The sequence below is a fragment of the Jaculus jaculus genome, chromosome 18 (assembly GCF_020740685.1).
Source record: "Jaculus jaculus isolate mJacJac1 chromosome 18, mJacJac1.mat.Y.cur, whole genome shotgun sequence".
In the NCBI taxonomy this organism is placed as follows: domain Eukaryota; kingdom Metazoa; phylum Chordata; class Mammalia; order Rodentia; family Dipodidae; genus Jaculus; species Jaculus jaculus.
Window position 1 is genome coordinate 26,713,202 of NC_059119.1, and position 18,732 is coordinate 26,731,933.

Consider the following 18,732-nt stretch of genomic DNA (forward strand, 5'->3'; position numbering starts at 1 on the left):
TTTGGGTGGATCCTACCACTTGCCTGCCCGGCATCTCTGAGGAACCTGATGATGGCAGACAGTGCCTAGTACATCCCTGACTTTCACCTTGTGGGACCAGGGACATCTAACAGCCTCCCTTAAGCAGATGGCAACTTTCAGATGGTGAAGCCCCAGTGGGGACAGAGAGCACCTGCAGAGCAATGACTTGAGGTGATCTTGAAGGACCCTCCCTACCTGACTCCACTTGGCCTCAAACTCCCACCAGAGTTGTGGCTGGGCCTTTCCCTTCCTGCCTAACCTAGGCCTACTCAACATCAAAAACAAACAAATAACTCTTCTAGGACCTAGGACCTGGTGGCCAATACCTTTAATGCCAGCATGGTGGTTTGATTCAGGTGTCTCTCATAAACTTAGGTGCTAGGGCCCCAGCTGATGGAGATTTGGGAATTAACACCTCCTGGAGGCAGTATATTGTTGGGGGCTGGGCTTATGGGTGTTATATCCAGTGTCCCCTTGCCAGTGTTTGGCACACTCTCCTGTTCCTATGGTCCATCTTATGTTGGCCAAGGGGTGATGTCCACCCTCTGCTCATGCCATCATTTTCCCCTGCCATCCCGGAGCTTCCCCTCAAGTCTGTAAACCAAAATAAACCTTTTTTTCCCCAAAAGCTGCTTATGGTCAAGTGATTTCTTTCTTTCTTTCTTTCTTTCTTTCTTTCTTTCTTTCTTTCTTTCTTTCTTTTTTTCTGTTTTTTGAGGTTGGGTCTCACTCTGGCCCATGCTGACCAGGAATTCACCCTGTCGTCTTGAACTCATGGTGATCCTCCTACCTCTGCCTCCTGAGTGCTGGGAATAAAGGCATGCACCACTACGCCCGGCTGGTCGGGTGATTCCTGCCAGCAATGCGAACCTGACTGCAGCAGCTAGCTACTTGGGAGGTAAAGGCCAAGAGAATTGCAAGTTGAAGGCCAGTCTGAGCAACTTAGCAAGACCCTGTCTCAGCAACAAGAAAAAAAGCTGTGGTTATAGCTCAGTGGTAGTGTTCACCTAGCATGCACAAGACCATAGGTGCAATCCCCAGTTCTGCAGGTAAATAAATAATTATTAAATAAATAAAAACAGCCGGGCATGGTGGTGCACGACTTTAATCCCAACACTCAGGAGGCAGAGGTAGGAGGATCGCCGTGAGTTCAAGACCGCCCTGAGATGACAGGGTGAATTCTAGGTCAGCCTGGGCCAGAGTTAGACCCATCCTCAAAAAAACAAACAAACAAACAAACAAAAAAAAAAACCAAACAACAACAAAAAAAGCAGCTGATGAGAACAAACTGAGAAACAGAGTCGTTAAATCATTTACACAAGGCTGGACATGGTGGCGCACACCTTTAATCCCAGCACTTGGGAGGCAGAGGTAGGAGGATTGCTGAGTTTGACGCCAACCTGAGACTCCATAGTGAATTCCAGGTCAGCCTGGGTCACAGCGAGACCCTACCTCAAAAAAAAAAAAAAAAAAAAAAAGAAAAGCTGGAGGGATTGCTTAGTGGTTAAGGTACTTGCCTGCAAAGCCAAAGGACCCAGGTTCAATTCCCCAAGACCTATGTAAGCCAGATGTACAAGGAGGCACATGTGTCTTGAGTTCATTTGCAGTGACTGGAGGCCCTGGAGGGCCCATCTGTCTCTCTCTCTCTCTCCTCCTCCCTCCCTCTGTCTCTAATAAATAAATTTTAAAAATAAATAAAAAACAAGGGCATAGAGCCAAGATGTGTCTGAACTGGGCATCTTGAGTCTTGCCCCTGCGCCATTCATCTAATTCCATGCTCTGCCATGGCCACCTTAGAATTCATGGACTCCAGGGTGCTGGGGCAGAAGCCCCGACCCAGGCTCCCAAGGTCGCCAAACAACCCAGGCACCAGCCTGGCCAGTGCTGAGCGTGAGGGCTGTTTGCATCACCATTTGAAACTGGTTTCCTGAGGACCTCACCCTCGACTTTGATACTCAGTTTGGGTCCAGAGCTTGGAGGTGACTTGCCCGACAGAGACTCCACATACTGGCGTCCACACTGCCTCCACTTAACCTGAGCAGTGGGGAGCCAGTGTCAAGGGTAGTTCTGGGAACCTAGTCAAGTGTCCCTGAGCTGGTGTGTCCAGGTAGGCCGGCCATGGCCATCCACTGCTGAGGAGGAAGCCAGGAAGGGGGGCTGCTGGTCCTGAAGTCAGGGAGGAAAGGGGAGAGGAGACTTGGGGCAGTCAGGGAGCTCCTGTCCAGACTCCCAGACTCACGAGCAAGCTTGGGCTTGCCCAGGAGGAGGTCAGCCGGGGCCTGAGTGTGGCTGCCCGGGAGCTCCCTGGGCTGTTAGATCAGGCAAGAAGCAAAACTGGCTTGGGTGACTGGGGTGGAGTAGGGGAGAAGGCACTGGACTGGACCCCTGGGAACGGTCTCCACTAGACTCCCGGTGCCCTTTTGCAGTAGTTTCTGTGCCCGCTCGCTCCCAGGCCGCACCCTGCTGCCTTCCGCAGATGCTGGACTGAGATGCCAAATATCAAGGTGAGCGGGCTCCAGGAAGTCTCCTGCCCCATGCACAGACATCGGCCGCGGTCTCTGCCTTTAAGCCCCTATCCTGTGCTCTGGGCTGACTCCTGGCAAAAGATCAGCAACTGTCTGGTTGAGGCCTCTCCTGGTCTGAGAAGCCCACACCTGGCCTCCTCTTGCAGGACCCTCTCCTGAATGTTGGACAATGTCATGGTGCGAAATGAGTCCTCAGGCTTCACCTGTTTTGGTTGATCTTTGTCTAATTTTGATTTTTTTTTTTTTTTTTGGTGTGTGTATAGCATGCACGACTTCCCACCTTGTTTGAGACAGGGTCTCTTTTGATGTTTGCCTCTGCCAATGCCAGGCTACCCGGCCCCCACGATACTCCTGATTGTGCATCCCATTCAGGCAGGAATTGCAGATATGTGTGGTACTTGTATCTGGTTTTAGGTGCGTTTGGGGGACTCAAAGTGTGGTCATTTGGCTTTTAAGGACTGCAACATCTCCTTTTTCTTTTTCTTTTTTCGTTTTCTTTTGCTTGTTTTTTCAATGTAGGGTCTCACTGTAGTCCAGACTGACCTGGCAATCATTCTGTAGTCTAAAGCTAGCCTCAGCAGACATAGTGGGGCATGCCTTTAATCCCAGCACTTGGGAGGCAGAGGTAGGAGGATAGAGGTAGAGTTTGAGGCCACCCTGAGACTACACAGTGAATTCTAGGTTAGCCTGGGCTACAGTGAGACTTCAAAACACCAAAAAAAAAAAAAAAAAAAAAAAAAAAAAAAAAAAGCTGGCCTCACCAGTAAGTTAAAAAGGAAACATAAAAGGGAAGAGAAAGGAAGGGAGGACGGTACTTAATAGGTTGATATTGTATATATGTAAGTCGGTACTTAATAGGTTGATATTGTATATATGTAAGTCGGTACTTAATAGGTTGATAGGTTGATATTGTATATATGTAAGTACAATGATTGTGATAGGGAGGTAATATGATGGAGAATGGAATTTCAAAGGGGAAAGTGTGGGGGGGGGAGGGAGGGAACTACCATGGGATTTTTTTTTTATAATCATGGAAAATGCTAATAAAAATTAAAAAAAAAAGAAAAAAAAAGAGATTCCAACAACTAAAGGATAGATTAAAAAAAAAAAAAAGCTGGCCTCAGACTCACAGTGATCTTCCTCCCTGTGCCTCTGGTTCTGGGATTAAAGGCATGTGTACTTTTTTTTTTTTTGGTAATGTGGCCTTGGAATTTAATTTAATTATTATTATTATTTTATTTTTTGGTTTTTCGAGGTAGGGTCTCGCCCTAGCCCAGGCTGACCTGGAATTCACTATGTAGTCTCAGAGTGGCCTGGAACTCATAGCAATCCTCCTACCTCTGCCTCCTGAGTGCTGGGACTAAATAAAGGCGTGCACCACCATGCCTGGTGGAATTTAATTTTTTAAAACTTTTTATTGACAACCTCCATTATACACATTATACACAATGCACCCTGATCTTAATCCCTTCTCACCACTCTCCTTTTCCCTCCTCTCCTATCCCCTTTTCTTTCCAACTAGTCCATTCTTCTATTTTGAAATCATCTTTTTTGGTTGGTTTGTTTTTGTTTCTTTTGTGGCCGTGTACTGGCAGGTCTTGAGCAGATCGCATCGGCCGCTGCGAGGTGACGTGTCTGCATGTGTGCAGAGCACACTCGACCAGCCAGGGGCTGCCCACCCGCTGCCTCAGGCAGGAAGGCAGGGCTCAGGAGAGCAGGTCTGGAGAGGCAGAGCCTCCCTGGAACTAGAGGGGACTCCCCAGACAAGGGCAGAGAAAGAACTAGAAGGTTACAGTGCTCAGACTGGGGACACTAAGGTGGACACTGGGCCCTATCATTTGCACATGCCCACACTAGTGCCCTAACCTTCAGAGTCTTTGCCCGACCTACCTTGATCTGGGCTAGCTGGGTCTCAGCGGTCACTGGGCACACAGCCAGTCTGCAGTGTCACAGCCGAGTGTGTGGGGACAAGGAGATCTGTGGTTGTCCCAGAGTTCATAGCCCACTGCGGCGGATTTGAGTCCAGCTATGGGACAACTCAGTCTCCAGTTCAGTCTCCGCCTGTAAAACTAATGCCGTTTCGGTTCACCAAGAGATTCTAAAAGTTACACACGAGACAGCCGGACTTGGTGGCGCACGCCTTTAACCCCAGCACTGGGGAGGGAGGCTGAGTTAGGAGAATTGCTGTGAGCTCGAGGCCAGCCTGGGACTACAGAAGACGGAGTTCCAGGTCAGTCCAGGCTAGAATGAGACCCTACTTTGAAAAAAAAAAAATTACATGGGCTGGATAGATGGCTCAGAAGTTAAAGGTGCTTGCTTGAAATCTGATGTCCTGGGTTCGATTCCCAAGTACCCATATGCAGCCAGTGCACAAGAGGCTCTGGTGTACCCATTCTCTCTCTCCTTGTGAATCATTAAGTAAAAGATTTAAAAAATTATACAAGGCGGCTAGAGAGATGACTTAGTGGTTAAGGCACTTGCCTGCAAAGCCTAAGGACCCAGTACCCATGCAAAGCCAGTTCTATAAAGTGGCACATGCATTTGGAATTTGTTTGCAGTACCATTTCTCTCTCTCTCTCTCAAATAAATATTTTTTTTCTTTTTTGGTTTTTTGAGGTAGGGTCTCACTCTAGTTCATGCTAACCTGGAATTCACTCTGTAGTCTCAGGGTGGCCTCGAACTCACGGTGATCCTCCTACCTCTGCCTCCCGAGTGCTGGGATTAAAGGCGTGAGCCACCATGCCCAGCTCAAATAAATAAAAATTTTAAACTTCTCAATAAAAATCAGTTGTTAGTATCAGCTTCAGCTCTGAGCTCCCAATCTGCCATTCTCAGGATCACCAGGGGAGGACCCTTTAAGTCAAGAGGAAGAGACTTCAGAGATGGCTCAGTGATAAAAGGTGCTTATGAGGTATGGTGGCACATTGTCTTTAATCCCAGCACTCGGGAGGCAGAGGTAGGAGGATCACTGTGAGTTTGAGGGCACCCTGAGACTACAAAGTGAATTCCAGGTCAGCCTGGACTAGAATGAAACCTTACCTCAAAAAAAAAAAAAAAAAAAAAACACAAAAAGCCAGGTGTGGTGGCGCATGCCTTTAATCCCAGCACTCGGGAGGCAGAGGTAGGAGGATTGCCGTGAGTTCGAGGCCACCCTGAGACTCCATAGTGAATTCTAGGTCAGCCTGGGCTAGAGTGAGACCCTACCTCAAAAAACAAAAACAAAAACACCAAAAAAAAGAAAAGGTACTTACTTGTAAAGCCTGTCTGTTTGGGTTCAATTCCTTCCCCAGTAGCCCAGTGCACAGTGGGTAACCCCATACAGAGTGGTACATGTATGGTATGCACGTGCCCATACACACAAACACACACACACACACACACACACACGCACAACATTACACATTCACAAGTTTTTATTTCCAGGTACGGTCTCACTCTGGTTCAGGCTGACCTGGCACTCACTCTGCAGCCCCAGGCTGGCTTTGAACTCACAACAATCCTCCTACCTTTGCCTCCAGAGTGCTCGGATTAAAAGTGTGCACCACCACACCCAGATATATATATCTGGGACTACAGAAGAAAAGAAAGGGCCCATATATTAATGCTATTCTCACTTTTGGCTAGAGAAGCTTCTCTTTTCAGATGGTGATGATCACTGGGCGGGGGTGGGGGGGGCGGGGGGTGGGGGTGGTGGGCTCAAAACTCAACACAGTGCTGAGAAGAAAAGACAGTGGAATGTTCGGCAGTAAGTGAGACAGTTCTATCATGCTCTGCAAGGCTCAAGACCCGTTGAAGAAGAGGGGCCAGAAAGAATGTAAGAGCCTAAGAAAGGGCAGGACAGCATGCGATGCTGTCTTCCAGACACAAAATGGCCTTGCTACTCATGACCTCTCAGTGCCTGACACTACCTACACAAGACCCTCAGAATAGGAGAGAAAAAAATGGTACTATCAGAATAGGAGAGAGGCTAATTGGAAAGAAGAAGGATTCAAGGGGAAAGAGGATGTGGGAGGAGGAAATGGGGGTGGTAGGAGGGAAATACCATGGTTTATTGTCAATACTTATGGAAGTTGTCACTAAAATTTAATTAAAAAAAAGGATATGATGGAGAATGGAATTTCAAAGGAGAAAGTGGGGGAGGGAGGGAGGGAACTAACAGGGGATTTTTTTATAATCATGGAAAATGCTAATAAAAATTAAAATAAAATAAAAGAAGCCGGGTGTGGTGGTGCACACTTTTAATCCCAGCACTCGGGAGGCACAGGTAGGAGGATCGCTGTGAGTTCAAGGCCACCCTGGGACTGCATAGCGAATTCCAGGTCAGCCTGGGCTAGAGCGAGACCCTATCTCGGCAAACAAAAAGAAAAACAAAAGAAGAGGGGTCAGGCCCACAGGGCAAGGTATATGTGAGCATCCCTCCGCCCCTCATCCCTCCAGGATCTTTTTCGCCCAGCCCTTCTGCATTCCTTAGCCCCTGTTCCCACCTTGGTTAGGACCTCTGCCTTGGCTGGCCCAGGGGTTGTAGGGCGCACTTCCTCTCCTCCCCCGAGAAGGCTCAGTCCTGCCGAGGAGTCTGTCAGCTGACCTGCCCCAGGCCCCTCCTCTCCTGGCACGGGCGGGCTGGTCCTGGGCCCCTTTAAAGATTCCAGCTGGTGCTCAGGTCAACAGAGCACTTAGCAGCACTCAGCTGGTCAGGATCAACGCTTCCGTCAGGGTTCGAAGCCATGGCCAGCAAGGGCATGAAGGACATGAAGCAGCAGGCGGAAGATGGTGCCTCACGGGCGGGTGAGTGCAGAGCTGTAGCTGGGCACTAGCAGGTGCACCTGCCTGGGGCCCACGGACAGAAGTCCCCCGGACCTCGCCTCCTTGAGGCGGCCACAGGACACTCGGCCTGGCCAGCCCTGTGCTGGGCTTTGCTGGAGCACATTAAAGGAGTCCCAGACCTAACCGCCCTACCTCAGCCCTCTGGCTACCTTGAAGCTCCACTGAGAGCAGTTCTACCAGCTGACCTCCGCCTGCTGGTGCCTCCCAGCACCGGGCAAAGAGTCCCAAGCAGTTTGTCTCTGTCTCTGTACATCTCAATGAGCTGTTTTTCTTTTGTCCCCCTTGGTTTTTCAAGGTAGGGTTTTATTCTAGCTCAGGCTGACCTGGAATTCACTATGTAGTCTCGGGATGTCCTTGAACTCATGGTGATCCTCCTACCTCTGCCTCCCAAGTGCTGGGATTAAAGGCATGTGCTACCACGCCTGGAATTTTTTAAAGTATATTTTATTTATTTATGAATGTGAGAGAGAGAAAGAGAGAGAGAGAGAGGGAGAGAGAGCGGGAGGGAGGGAGAGAAATTGTGGACCAGGGCCTCCAGCCGATGCAAATGAACTCCAGATGCATATGCCTTCTTGTGCATCTGGCTTACATGGGTCCTGGAGAATGGAACCAGGATCCTTTGGCTTTGCAGGCAAACACCTTAATCGCTAAGCTGTCTCTCCAGACCAGGTTTTTTTTTTTTTTTTTAATGTAGGGTCTTGCTCTAGCTCAGGCTGACCTGGAATTCACTATGTAGTCTCAGGCTGACCTCAAACTCACAGCTACCCCCCCATCTCGGCCTTCTGAGTGCTGGGATTAAAGGTGAGCACCACCGTGCCCTGCTTTTGTTGTTGGTGAGAGCAGAGAGAGGTGCTGGAGCTTTCTGTGTGCTAGGCAGGTGCTCCACTGACTTATAATCCCCAACCCCTCTGAGGCTTTCTTTTTTCTTTTCTTTCTTTCTTTCTTTTTTTTTTTTTGAGATGGGGCTCACTCTAGCTCAGGCTGACCTAGAATTCACTGTGTATTCTCAGGGTGGTCTCGAACTCCCGGCGACCCTCCTGCCTCTGCCTCCCGAGTTCTGGGATTAAAGGCGTGTGCCACTTTGAGGCCTTCTGAGGGGGCTGTGTCGGAGAAGGTGTTCCCTGGCTTCCCCAAGGACAGAGCAAGCGAGGCCCTTTGCAGGCAGGAGCCACCTGCCAGCTTACTGAGCCCCTCTCCCCCTCACCAGCTGATCCTACCCAGCACAGGCAGAAACTAGTGCAGAGATGGGCAGGTGACCACTGCCTTTCCATTTCCTCTTCTAGTGCCTTAAACTGCCTACCCATTGAGGCACTGGCATGGGTATTTGTGTGCCCTTTGAGAGGTACCATAGAGGGAGGATATGGTGAAAGGTCTGGGCAAAAGCAGAGGCCTCAGGACCAAGCAAGCGCACTAAAGATGGGGTTTCTGGCATCTTCTCAGGAATTGTTAAAGGGAGTAAGTCTTCCTGGACCATGGGCTGCAGGTAGCCCTAAGCCCAGATGCCAGCTCCAGCCTGATCTTGCTCCACCTGCTTTTTTTCTCAGGGAGATAGGTAGGGAAGCCAGCCAAGGTTGCAAATTAAGGAACACCCAGGGGCATGGGAAGGGCTTATGCCCGTCACTGGGATGGGTGGCGGATGGCAAGGGACTTCATCTCAATTATCCCTTTGTTCCAACAGGTCAAGTGGTGGATCGCGTCGCTGAGGGAGGACAGAAAGGTTTGGTGATCCTGGAACGGGCGGAGGCGGGGAGGTTGGGGCTCCAACCCTGGCTCCAGAAGTGGGTTTCCTGGGAAGACCATAACCATCTTAACCCTGGATGGCCACAGTTCCTCAGGAAATCGTCTTTCACGTGTCCCCTTTCTTCCCCAAGACACGGACAAGTCCACCAAGGAGCCGATCGACAAGGATGCCAACCAGGGATCTGACAAAGCGGGCAAAAATCTCAGCCACCAGAAGTGACACGAGACAGATCCCAGCCCCCCCCCCCCCAGATGCCCTTTGGCAGAACACTGGTCCTGAGCTGTGGCAGCAGCTACCGTTGGTCTGCCCTTAAATAAAGCGCATGTACGTCGTCGCCGTGGCGTTCACTTTCGTGACTTCCAGCAAGGAGGCGCCGTCCTCTCTGCTATTCTAGGGCGGGTTCCCCGCTGCAGAACCCTTGTTAGCCCAATGCAAAGCGGCTCCCCAGCTCCGGGAAGGACGGGGATGCGAGCTGGGTGCCAGCATCCTCCAGGGACTCCGCTCTGGAGGGGGACTTTTGAGGAGACATGGGGGGAGCAGGAGCCAGCGAGGACCTCAGGCTCCGGGGTGACCCCGAGTCCCAAGAGCAGCGGTGCTCAGGGCCACACCCTGCGGTGACTCACGGCGGGAGGTCCGCAGGGAGCTTGGGGGCGACGGACGCGTCGTGCGCATGCGCCCAGGCAGCCCGTCTCCTTTGAGCTCACCGTCTTCCCCAACCATCTACAAAGTTTTGGCCCAGAACCACTCTGAATATTCGTGTCTGACGTGTCCCGGGTCGGGAGGGGATCCTGCAAATCCAGTCTCCTCCCGGTCCCCCCACTGCCCCGCCGCCCGCTCCATCCGAACCTCCCCCGCGCCCGGACCTCGGCGGTCCCCGTCCCGTCTCCAAGTCTCCAAGCCCTGGGCGTCGTCGCTCTCTTTCTCCCCGAAGGCTTGTAGCTTAACGATTCGATTTCAGTTCAGAACCAGGTCTGGGAGGAGGAGGAGGAAAAACCTGCCTCCTCGGCCAGCCGGCCTTTCTCGGCCTGCCAGCAGGGGGCAGTGTGTACGCGGGTGCTGAAATCTCCACCACCCCGAACCTGAGCTGGACTACTGCGCCCACGCCTGGTTCTGGAGGCTAGCTGCTCCCCAAAGAAGGCCGCCCCAAGTACAGACAAATGAGCCCATGCTGTTCCCTTCAGCTCAAAGGGAAGGCCCTTGATACCTGGGACAGTCCGAGGACCTTTCTGCATCTCCAGGGGACCACACCCACAAGAGCCAGGACTGAGTCAAGAGACACAGCCCGGGCCACACCTCCAGGCTGACCTGGCTGCACCTGTGATGCCCCAGTTTCATGCTGGTGTGCATGGCCCAGAAAAATAAGTAGATAAATAATAAATAGGCAAAGCCTGAAGTGGTCTTTCCCTCCTTTTTTTTTCAAGGTACAGTCTCACTCTAGCCCAGGCTGACTTGGAATTCACTAATGTAGTCTCAGGGTGACCTCAAACTCACAGCAGCGATCCTCCTACCTCTGCCTCCCAAGTGCTGGGATTAAAGGTATGCGCCACCACACACGGTTAGTATTTTCTTTTCTTTTCTTTTTTTAATTTTATTTTTTATTTATTTGAGAGAGGGAGAGAGGGAAAGAGGCAGAAAGAAAGAGAGAGAATATGGGTGTGCCAGGCCCTCCAGCCACTGCAAACGAACTCCAGATGCATGCGCCACCTTGTGCATCTGGCTTACATGGGTCCTGGGGAATCAAACCCGGGTCCTTTGGCTTTGCAGGCAAGTGCCTTAGCTGCTAGGCCATCTCTCCAGCCCAAGCTTCCCTTCTCTTAAAGCTCTCCTTTCTAAAGCTCTCAGCTATAATAAAATCTTTCTGAACCTTATCCTCTGGTCAATGGATTTCATTACTCAAATTCATAAGACAAGAATCTAGGTACACCCAAAAATTATTGGTGCATTGGCAAGGAACCCCCAAATTCCCGTATCACCTTCTCTCCTCCCCTCTCATCTTCCCTTCGGTTCTCTTTTCCCCTTTCTTCCTCCTGAGTGGAAGTGAGAGTCAGGAAGTTTAGGGTGGCTGGGCCCCAAAAATAAAGACAGAAACGTCCTTTAAGTTTCCCCTTGCAATCGCTGATCTGATTTCTTTTTTTAAAAGAAAAATTTATGTTTTATTTTTATTTATTTATTTGAGAGCAACAGACAGAGAGAAAGAGGCAGATAAGAGAAAGAGAATGGGCACACCAGGGCCTCCAGCCACTGCAAACGAACTCCAGACGCATGCACCCCCTTGTGCATTTGGCTAAGGTGGGTCCTGGGGAATCAAGCCTCGAACTGGGATCCTTAGTCTTCACAGGCAAGTGCTTAGCCGCTAAGCCATCTCTCCAGCCCATGATCTGATTTGTCTCTTGCCTAAAGGAGTTCCCTAGGTCTGATTTTTCCACAAATAACCTAAGCCCACTGCTGGGAAGGAGGTCCCCTTTCCTAGAATTCAAATTCAGCCTCCAGAACTTGGCATCATGTCTGGCTTCTTCCTAAGCCAGCCTCTAGCCCAGACCAGTCAGCCGTCTGTCAGGCTCACTTGAGCCGGAAGGTGAAGCCGACCACAGTAAGGTTATAAACAGATGCGTGCCAGGGGGCAAGTCTTCTTGGCTGGGCAGAGAGGGAAGACACCCCCTCTGCTTCCTCATGGGCTCTCTACCACCTCTTGCCCTCCACGTGGCAGGAGCTCTCTGCACTTTTCCCTTCTCTTAATTTAATACAGTCTCTCTAAGTCTTACCCTCTGGTCTATGGATTTTAATTCTTAAAATTCATAAGACAAGAATCCGGGGTGCCCTAAATTTGCTGGTGCATTGGTGTTTTGGCAAGGACCCTCCAAATTCCTTTTTCACTCCCTCTATCCCTCTCTCCCTCCCTCCCTTCCTTTCCCTCTTTTCTTTCACTTTTTGAGACAAGTGCTTGCAGTATGGCCAGCCTGGCTTGCAACTCACTATGTAGCCTAAGCTGGCCTTAAACTTGCAGCAATTCTCCTGCCTCAGTTTCACCAGTGCTGGAGTTAAAGTTGTGTGAAACCATACCAGCAGCTTCACAGGTGCTTTTTTTTTTTTTTTTTTTTTAATTTTAAAGTATTTTTAGAGGCTGGAGAGATGGCTTGGTGGTTAAGGTGCTTGCCTGCAAAGCCAAAGGACCTTGGTTTGGTTCCTGACCTAATAAGCCAGATGCACAAGGTGGCACATGCATCTGGAGTTCGTTTGCAGTGGCTGGAAGCCCTGGTGTGCCCATTCTCTCTCTTTCTCCCTCTTTCCTTCTTTCAAATTAAAAAAAAAAAATTAGAGCTGGGCATGATGGCGTAGGCCTTTAATCCCAGCAATCAGGAGACAGAGGTAGGAGGACTGCTGTGAGTTTGAGGCCACCCTGAGAATGCATAGTGAATTCCAGGTCAGCCTGGGCTAGAGTGAGACCCTACCTCGAAAAACCAAAAAATAATAAATATAAATAAAATATTAAAATAATTTAAAATTATTTATTTAATTTATTTTTTTATTTATTTGAGAGAGAGGGAGAGAATGGGTACACCAGGACCTCCAACCACTGCAAACGAACTCCAGATGTATGTGCCACTTTATGTATTTGGCTTACATGGGTCCTGGGCATTTGAACCTGGGTCCTTTAGCTTTGCAGGCAAGTGCCTTAACCACTAGGCTATCTCTCCAGCCCAGCTTCACAGTTTTAATTCCCACAAATAGGCAAAAGCAGAATTTCCTTTTCTCTCCCGCCCGGCCTTTTCCCTCTCTTCGTGGTCTCCTCCTGCTTTGTGAGAACTTGAAGCACGTGCATTCCATTCCCAGCCCTGAGCCACACCTTTGTTTTTGTCTTAGATTTGCAGCCGAAGATAATAATTGTCTCTGCCATTCCTTTGGCTAAAGTGCTTTCTGCTACCTCTTGGCTGGTTAGAGGTAATCATTCCTTCAGAAGTGTTCCCAAGAATGAAATATTTACAGATGATCTGATAAGCTATCTGGAATCTGAGTTGGTTATTTTTATAAGTGGATAATGGGCTCATGAAGGTTTATAATATTTAATATTTATGTGTAGCATTTTCCTTTTTTAAAATACTTTTTTTTTTTTTTCCAGGCTGACCTGGAATAGTCTCAGGGTGGCCTTGAACTCATGGAGATCCTCCTACCTCTGCCTCCCAAGTGCTAGGATTAAAGGAGTGTGCCACCACGCCCGGCTAAAAATCTTTTTTAAAAATTATTTTTATTTATTTAACAGAGAAAAAGAGGAAGGAAGGGAGGGAGAGAGAGAATGGGAGTGCCAGGTTCTCCAGCCACTGCAAATGAACTCCAGGCACATGCGCCACCTTGTGCATCTGGCTTATGTGGGACCTGGGGAATGGAACCTGGGTCCTTTGGCTTTGCAGGCAAATGCCCGAACTGATAAACCATCCCTCCAGCCCTGTGTAGCATTTTCTGTATTTAAATAATTTTTTTTTTTTTTTTGAGGTAAGGTCTCACCCTAGCCCAGGCTGGAATTCACTCTGTAGCTTGAGGGTGGCCACAAACTCAATGGCAATCCTTCTACCTCTGCCTCCCAAGTGCTGGGATTAAAGGTGTGCACCACCACACCTGGCTAAAGTTTTTTTTTTTCTTTTTTTTTTTTTTTTAGTTTTATCTTTAATACTTTCCCACATTGGCTTTGAACCCATTGTGTAAAATTGTGATACTTTTGCCTCAGCCTCCCAGTAGCTAGGATTATAGCTTTGTGCCAACAAGCCTGGATATTCTGAGTTCTTTTTTTGTTAATATATATTTTTATTAGCCCGGTGTTAATCCCAGCACTCGGAAGGCAGAGGTAACAGGATTGCAGGTCAGCATAGCTTTTTCCAGCTTTCTGTCAGCTGGTCTACAGGGAATTGGTTTTCAGCTCAGCTCTAGCTTGATTTCTCAATGATCTTGCAGCCCCAGCATGTGGATTATTCAACAATAGGGTCTTACCTTCTATTTCTGTGGGAAATCAAGAGCCTTGGCAATGGCCTTTAATGTTTAAGGGGCATCAGGGACCTCCCTGGCCAACAACTCACTGGAAGGTACCCCATTCCTGGCACTGAATTTTTCTAGTAACAATTTATGGCTTCTAGGTGTGTCATTATCCAAAAAAGTAGGTTTCCATATGGCTTGTTCATACCATCTTAGATTTTGATTAACCCCCCCCACCACCATTCCTTTACTCAATCTCTTCCCCTGAGCTCACTTCGGCCATTACACCCCCAGTAATCTGTCATCTGTATATATTACCTTCATCTCCTTTCTCCCTTATAGCCCCTTTCTAGCTTACTGGCCTTAGCCACTGATTTCTACTCCAACTCACAAATAAGTCTAAACAGTCTAAGCTAGGACCCACATATGAGAGAGAACATGTGATGTTTGCCTTTCTGGGCCTCGGTTACCTCACTTTGCATAATCCTTTCCAGATCCATCCATTTCCCTGCAAATTAAATAATTTCGTTTTTGCTTACTGCTGAATAGAAATGTACACCTTCCTTATTCATTCATCACTTGAGGAACATCTAGGCTGGTTCTATTTTCTAGCTATTAGAAATAAACAAGGTAAGGAAAGTCTCTCTAAGGTAGTGAGAAGAGTCCTTATGATATATGCCTAGGAGAGGCATAGCTGGCTCATAAGGTAGATCTATTTTAGCTCTTTAGATGCCTCCACACTAATTTCCACAATGACTGTACCAGTTTACATTCCCACCAACAGTGTACAAAGGTTCCTTTTTTTTTTCCATATCCTCACCAGCATTTATTGTCACTTATTGTCTTGATGATAGCCATTCTGACAGGATTGAGATGGAATCTCAAAGTAGCTTTAATTTGCATTTCCCTGATGGCTAAGGATATAGATTTTTAGGCCATGCACATTTTTCTTTTGAGACTATTTAGTTACATAGCCCTTTATTTAAAAAAATTATTTATATATTATGAGAGAGAGAGAGAGGGAAAGAGAGAATGGGCACACTAGGTCCTCTAGCCACCTCAATCAAACTTCAGATGCATATGCCACCATGTGCATCTGGCTTATATGGATTCTGTGGAATCAAACCTGGGTCCTTAGGTTTTTCAGGCAAGAACCTTAGCTGCTAAGCCATCTCTCCAGCCCACATGGCCCATTTTTACTTCTTCTAGGCAGGGTTTTGCTCTAACCCAGGCTGACCTGGAATTCACTATGTAGTCTCAGGGTGGCCTTGAACTCACAGACATCCTCCTATCTCAGCCTCCTGAGTGCTGGGATTAAAGGCATGCAACATCATCCTTGGCTTAGCCCATTTTTTAAGTTGGGTTGTTTGATTTTATATTATTTAGCTTTTGAGTTTTTGTATATCCTAATTATTAATCCTCTGTCAGATGTATACCTGGTAAAGATTTTCTCCCATTCTGTAGGTCCCAGTGGTTGATTATTGGTGGTTTTATTTCCTGAGCAACTGGGGCTATATTCAGAAAGCCATTGCCCATGCTAGTATAGTGAAGTGTTTTTCCTACTTTTTCCTCTAGCAGTATCAGAGTTACAGGTCTGATATTAAGGTCAATGTTGCAGTCAGGTTCACATTGTTGGCAGAAAACACCCAACCAAGAACAGCTTGTGGGAGAAAAGAGTTTATTTTGGCTTACAGTCTTGAGGAAGCTCCATAATGGCAGGGGAAAATGATGGCATGAACAGAGGGTGGTCATCACCTCCTAGCAAACATCAGGTGGATAACAACAGCAGGAGCGTGTGTAAAACATTGGCAAGGGGAAGCTAGTAATAACACCCATAAGCCCACTTCCAACAATACACTGCCTCCAGGAGGCGCCAATTCCCTAATTGCCACCAGCTGGGGACCTAGCATTCAGAGCACATAAGTTAATGGGGGACACCTGAATCAAACCATCACACTCCATTTGGACTTGATTCTTGTGCATGGAAAGAGATAAGGATCTCTTTTCATCCTTCTCCATATAGATATCCAGTTTTCCCAGCACCATTTGTTAAAGAAGCTGTCTTTTCTCCAGTAAATATTTATGCATTTTTTGTCAAAATCAGATGGTGAGCCAGCCGTGGTGGCACATGCCTTTAATCTCAGCACTTGGGAGGCAGAGGTAGGAGGATCATTGTGAGTTCGAGGCCACCCTGAGATTACATAGTGAACTCCAGATCAGCCTGGACTAGAGTGAAACACTACCTTGAAAAAAAAAATCAGATGGCTGTAGCTGTCTGGATTTATATCTGGGTCCTTTATTCTGTTCCATTGATCTACATATCTGTTTTTGTGTTAGTACTATGCTGCTTTTGTTACTATGGCTCTGTAATATATCTTAAAATCAGGTATGGTGATCCTGTCAGCCTTTTTTTTTTTTGGTCCTCAAAACTGTTTTGGCTATTCAAGGTCTTTTGTGCTACCAAATTAATTGCAGGATTTTTTTTTTAAATTCTGTGAAGAATGCCATTGGAATTTTTATGGGAATTGCATTAAATGTGTAGATTGCTTTTGGTAAGATTCCCATTTTCACAATATGGATTCTTCCAATCCAAGAACATGGATGTCTTTCAATTTCCTAGTGTCTTCTGCAATTTCTCTCTTGAGTGTTTTAAAGTTTTCATTGTGGAGATATTTTACTTCCTTGGTTAGGTTTATTCCAAAGTAATTTTATTTATTTGTTTTGCAAGGTAGGGCTTCTCTCTAGCCCAGGCTGACCTGGACTTCACTATAGAGTCTGGCTAGCCTCACAGTCACAGTGATCCTCTTACTTCTGCCTCCTGAGTGCTGGGATTAAAGGTGTGTGCCACGCCTGGCTTTTTTTTTTTTGAAGACATTGTGAAATGGGAGTGTTTTCCTGATTTCATTCTTGACATATTTGTTCTTAGTATATTGGAAGGCTACTTATTTCTGTGTCTAAAAAAAAAAAAAAACACCCTTTTTTTATTGGCAACTTCCATATTTACAGATAATAAACCATGCTAATTCCCTCTCTCTCACCTCTCCCCTTCACAAATCACTCTCTCTCATATCCCCATCCTCTCTCAGTTAGTCTTTTATTTTGATGTCATCATCTTTGATGATGCAGGATTTTGAGGTGGGGGGGTTCTCCCAGAATTTATGAATTCCAAGTTTTGGGTTCTGTCCTACTTTTAATAAATAATTGATAAAGATGGACTCAAGAAGGATAAATTATGAATTATTCTGTAGTTTTTAAAAGGGAAAAGTCACTAATTTTTGTTGTTGTTGTTTTGTTTTTCAAGGTAGGGTTTTGCTCTAGCCCAGGCTAACCTGGAATTCACTCTGTAGTCTCAGGGTGGCCTTTAATTCATGACAATTTCCTACCTTTGCCTCCCAAGTGCTGGGATTAAAGGTGTGCATCACTAAGCCAGGCTTAATTGTGGGGTTTATTTAAGGGAGATTGGGATCTTTATAAGAAGGAAAGCTAAAACAGAATCATAAACACATGGAAGTAGGAATCCAGGAGCTTCTGTAGGAGACTTAAGAGAAACAGGCATCAACAACATCTGCCGTGTGTTTTTAGAGAAGGTAAGAGGCAAACTGTGAGGCTCGAGGAAAAAATGAGAGTAAATATCAAAGTAGATACCAAGAGATTCAGAGTAGAAATGAGTAACGAAGAGAGTTACACTCACCGTTATCCCAAGTTTAAAGAAATTACACAGGTGGGAAGCCTGGAGTTGGCTAGCGTGCCCTCGTGGTAGATCTGGAGGGTAAGAAAAATACGCACTGGCCAGATTCAGAAACCCGAGGAAAATCATGCATGTAATCAAAGTGAGAAGTTACCCCAAACTATAAAGCACAGACAGGCAGAAATGTTCCTCCAGACTGAGAAACAATTTCATTGTGACTCCCCGCCTCACCCCACCAGGCTAACGGGACTCAAGTGTATGCTAGTGGCTGGAACATAGAGAGGAAGGAAGGAGGAGCAGAGCCAGAAAGTGGAGCACAGCAGAATCAGGGGACAGGAGGAAGCCAGGAGCCTTTATAGGCAAGGGAAACACCAGGTTGGTTCGCAGTTTTAAGAGGACCCATCTAGGGCTGTCTGTCTGGGTAGCACGCTAGACTGGACAGCAGGGGGCGCTGTAGATCAGTCTTGATCGGACAGTGTCATTTCTGCCAAGAGTTTCCTTCTTGTGCCAGGTGAGGTGGCATGTGGGGTGCCATCCCCTTGTTCCCTCTCAGTCTCAATCTTTAACTAAAACTGCCTTTTAAAAGATAGCTTTAGCCGGGCATGGTGGTGCACGCCTTTAATCCCAGCACTTGGGAGGCAGAGGTAGGAGGATTGCTGTGAGTTCAAGGCCACCCTGAGACTACACAGTGAATTCCAGGTTAGCCTGGGCTAGAGTGAGACCCTACATATATATATATATATATATATAGACAGATAGATAGATAGATAGATAGATAGAGAGAGAGAGAGAGGTGTAAGCTAATATTGGGCCAGGGGGCCAAGAGAGTGAAAGTCTCTGATTTAGCAAGCAGAGCTCACCCTAATAGTGGGTCGACTTCAATATAATTAAAGAGCATGGGAGAAAAGTGATTTTCCTTAGTTACTACTGAGAGGCATGAAGGAGGGTCTGGTCACAGGCTTTGCCAGAAT

General features: G+C 47.4%; 1 long non-coding RNA gene across 1 annotated transcript; it reads left to right on the plus strand.

Moving 5' to 3' along the window:
• Positions 1-7,176: 7,176 nt before the first annotated feature.
• On the plus strand, positions 7,177-9,445 carry LOC123455739. The gene is made up of 3 exons (XR_006634109.1): positions 7,177-7,331; positions 9,049-9,087; positions 9,242-9,445. It is a non-coding gene; the product is annotated as an uncharacterized LOC123455739 (long non-coding RNA).
• Positions 9,446-18,732: the final 9,287 nt, after the last annotated feature.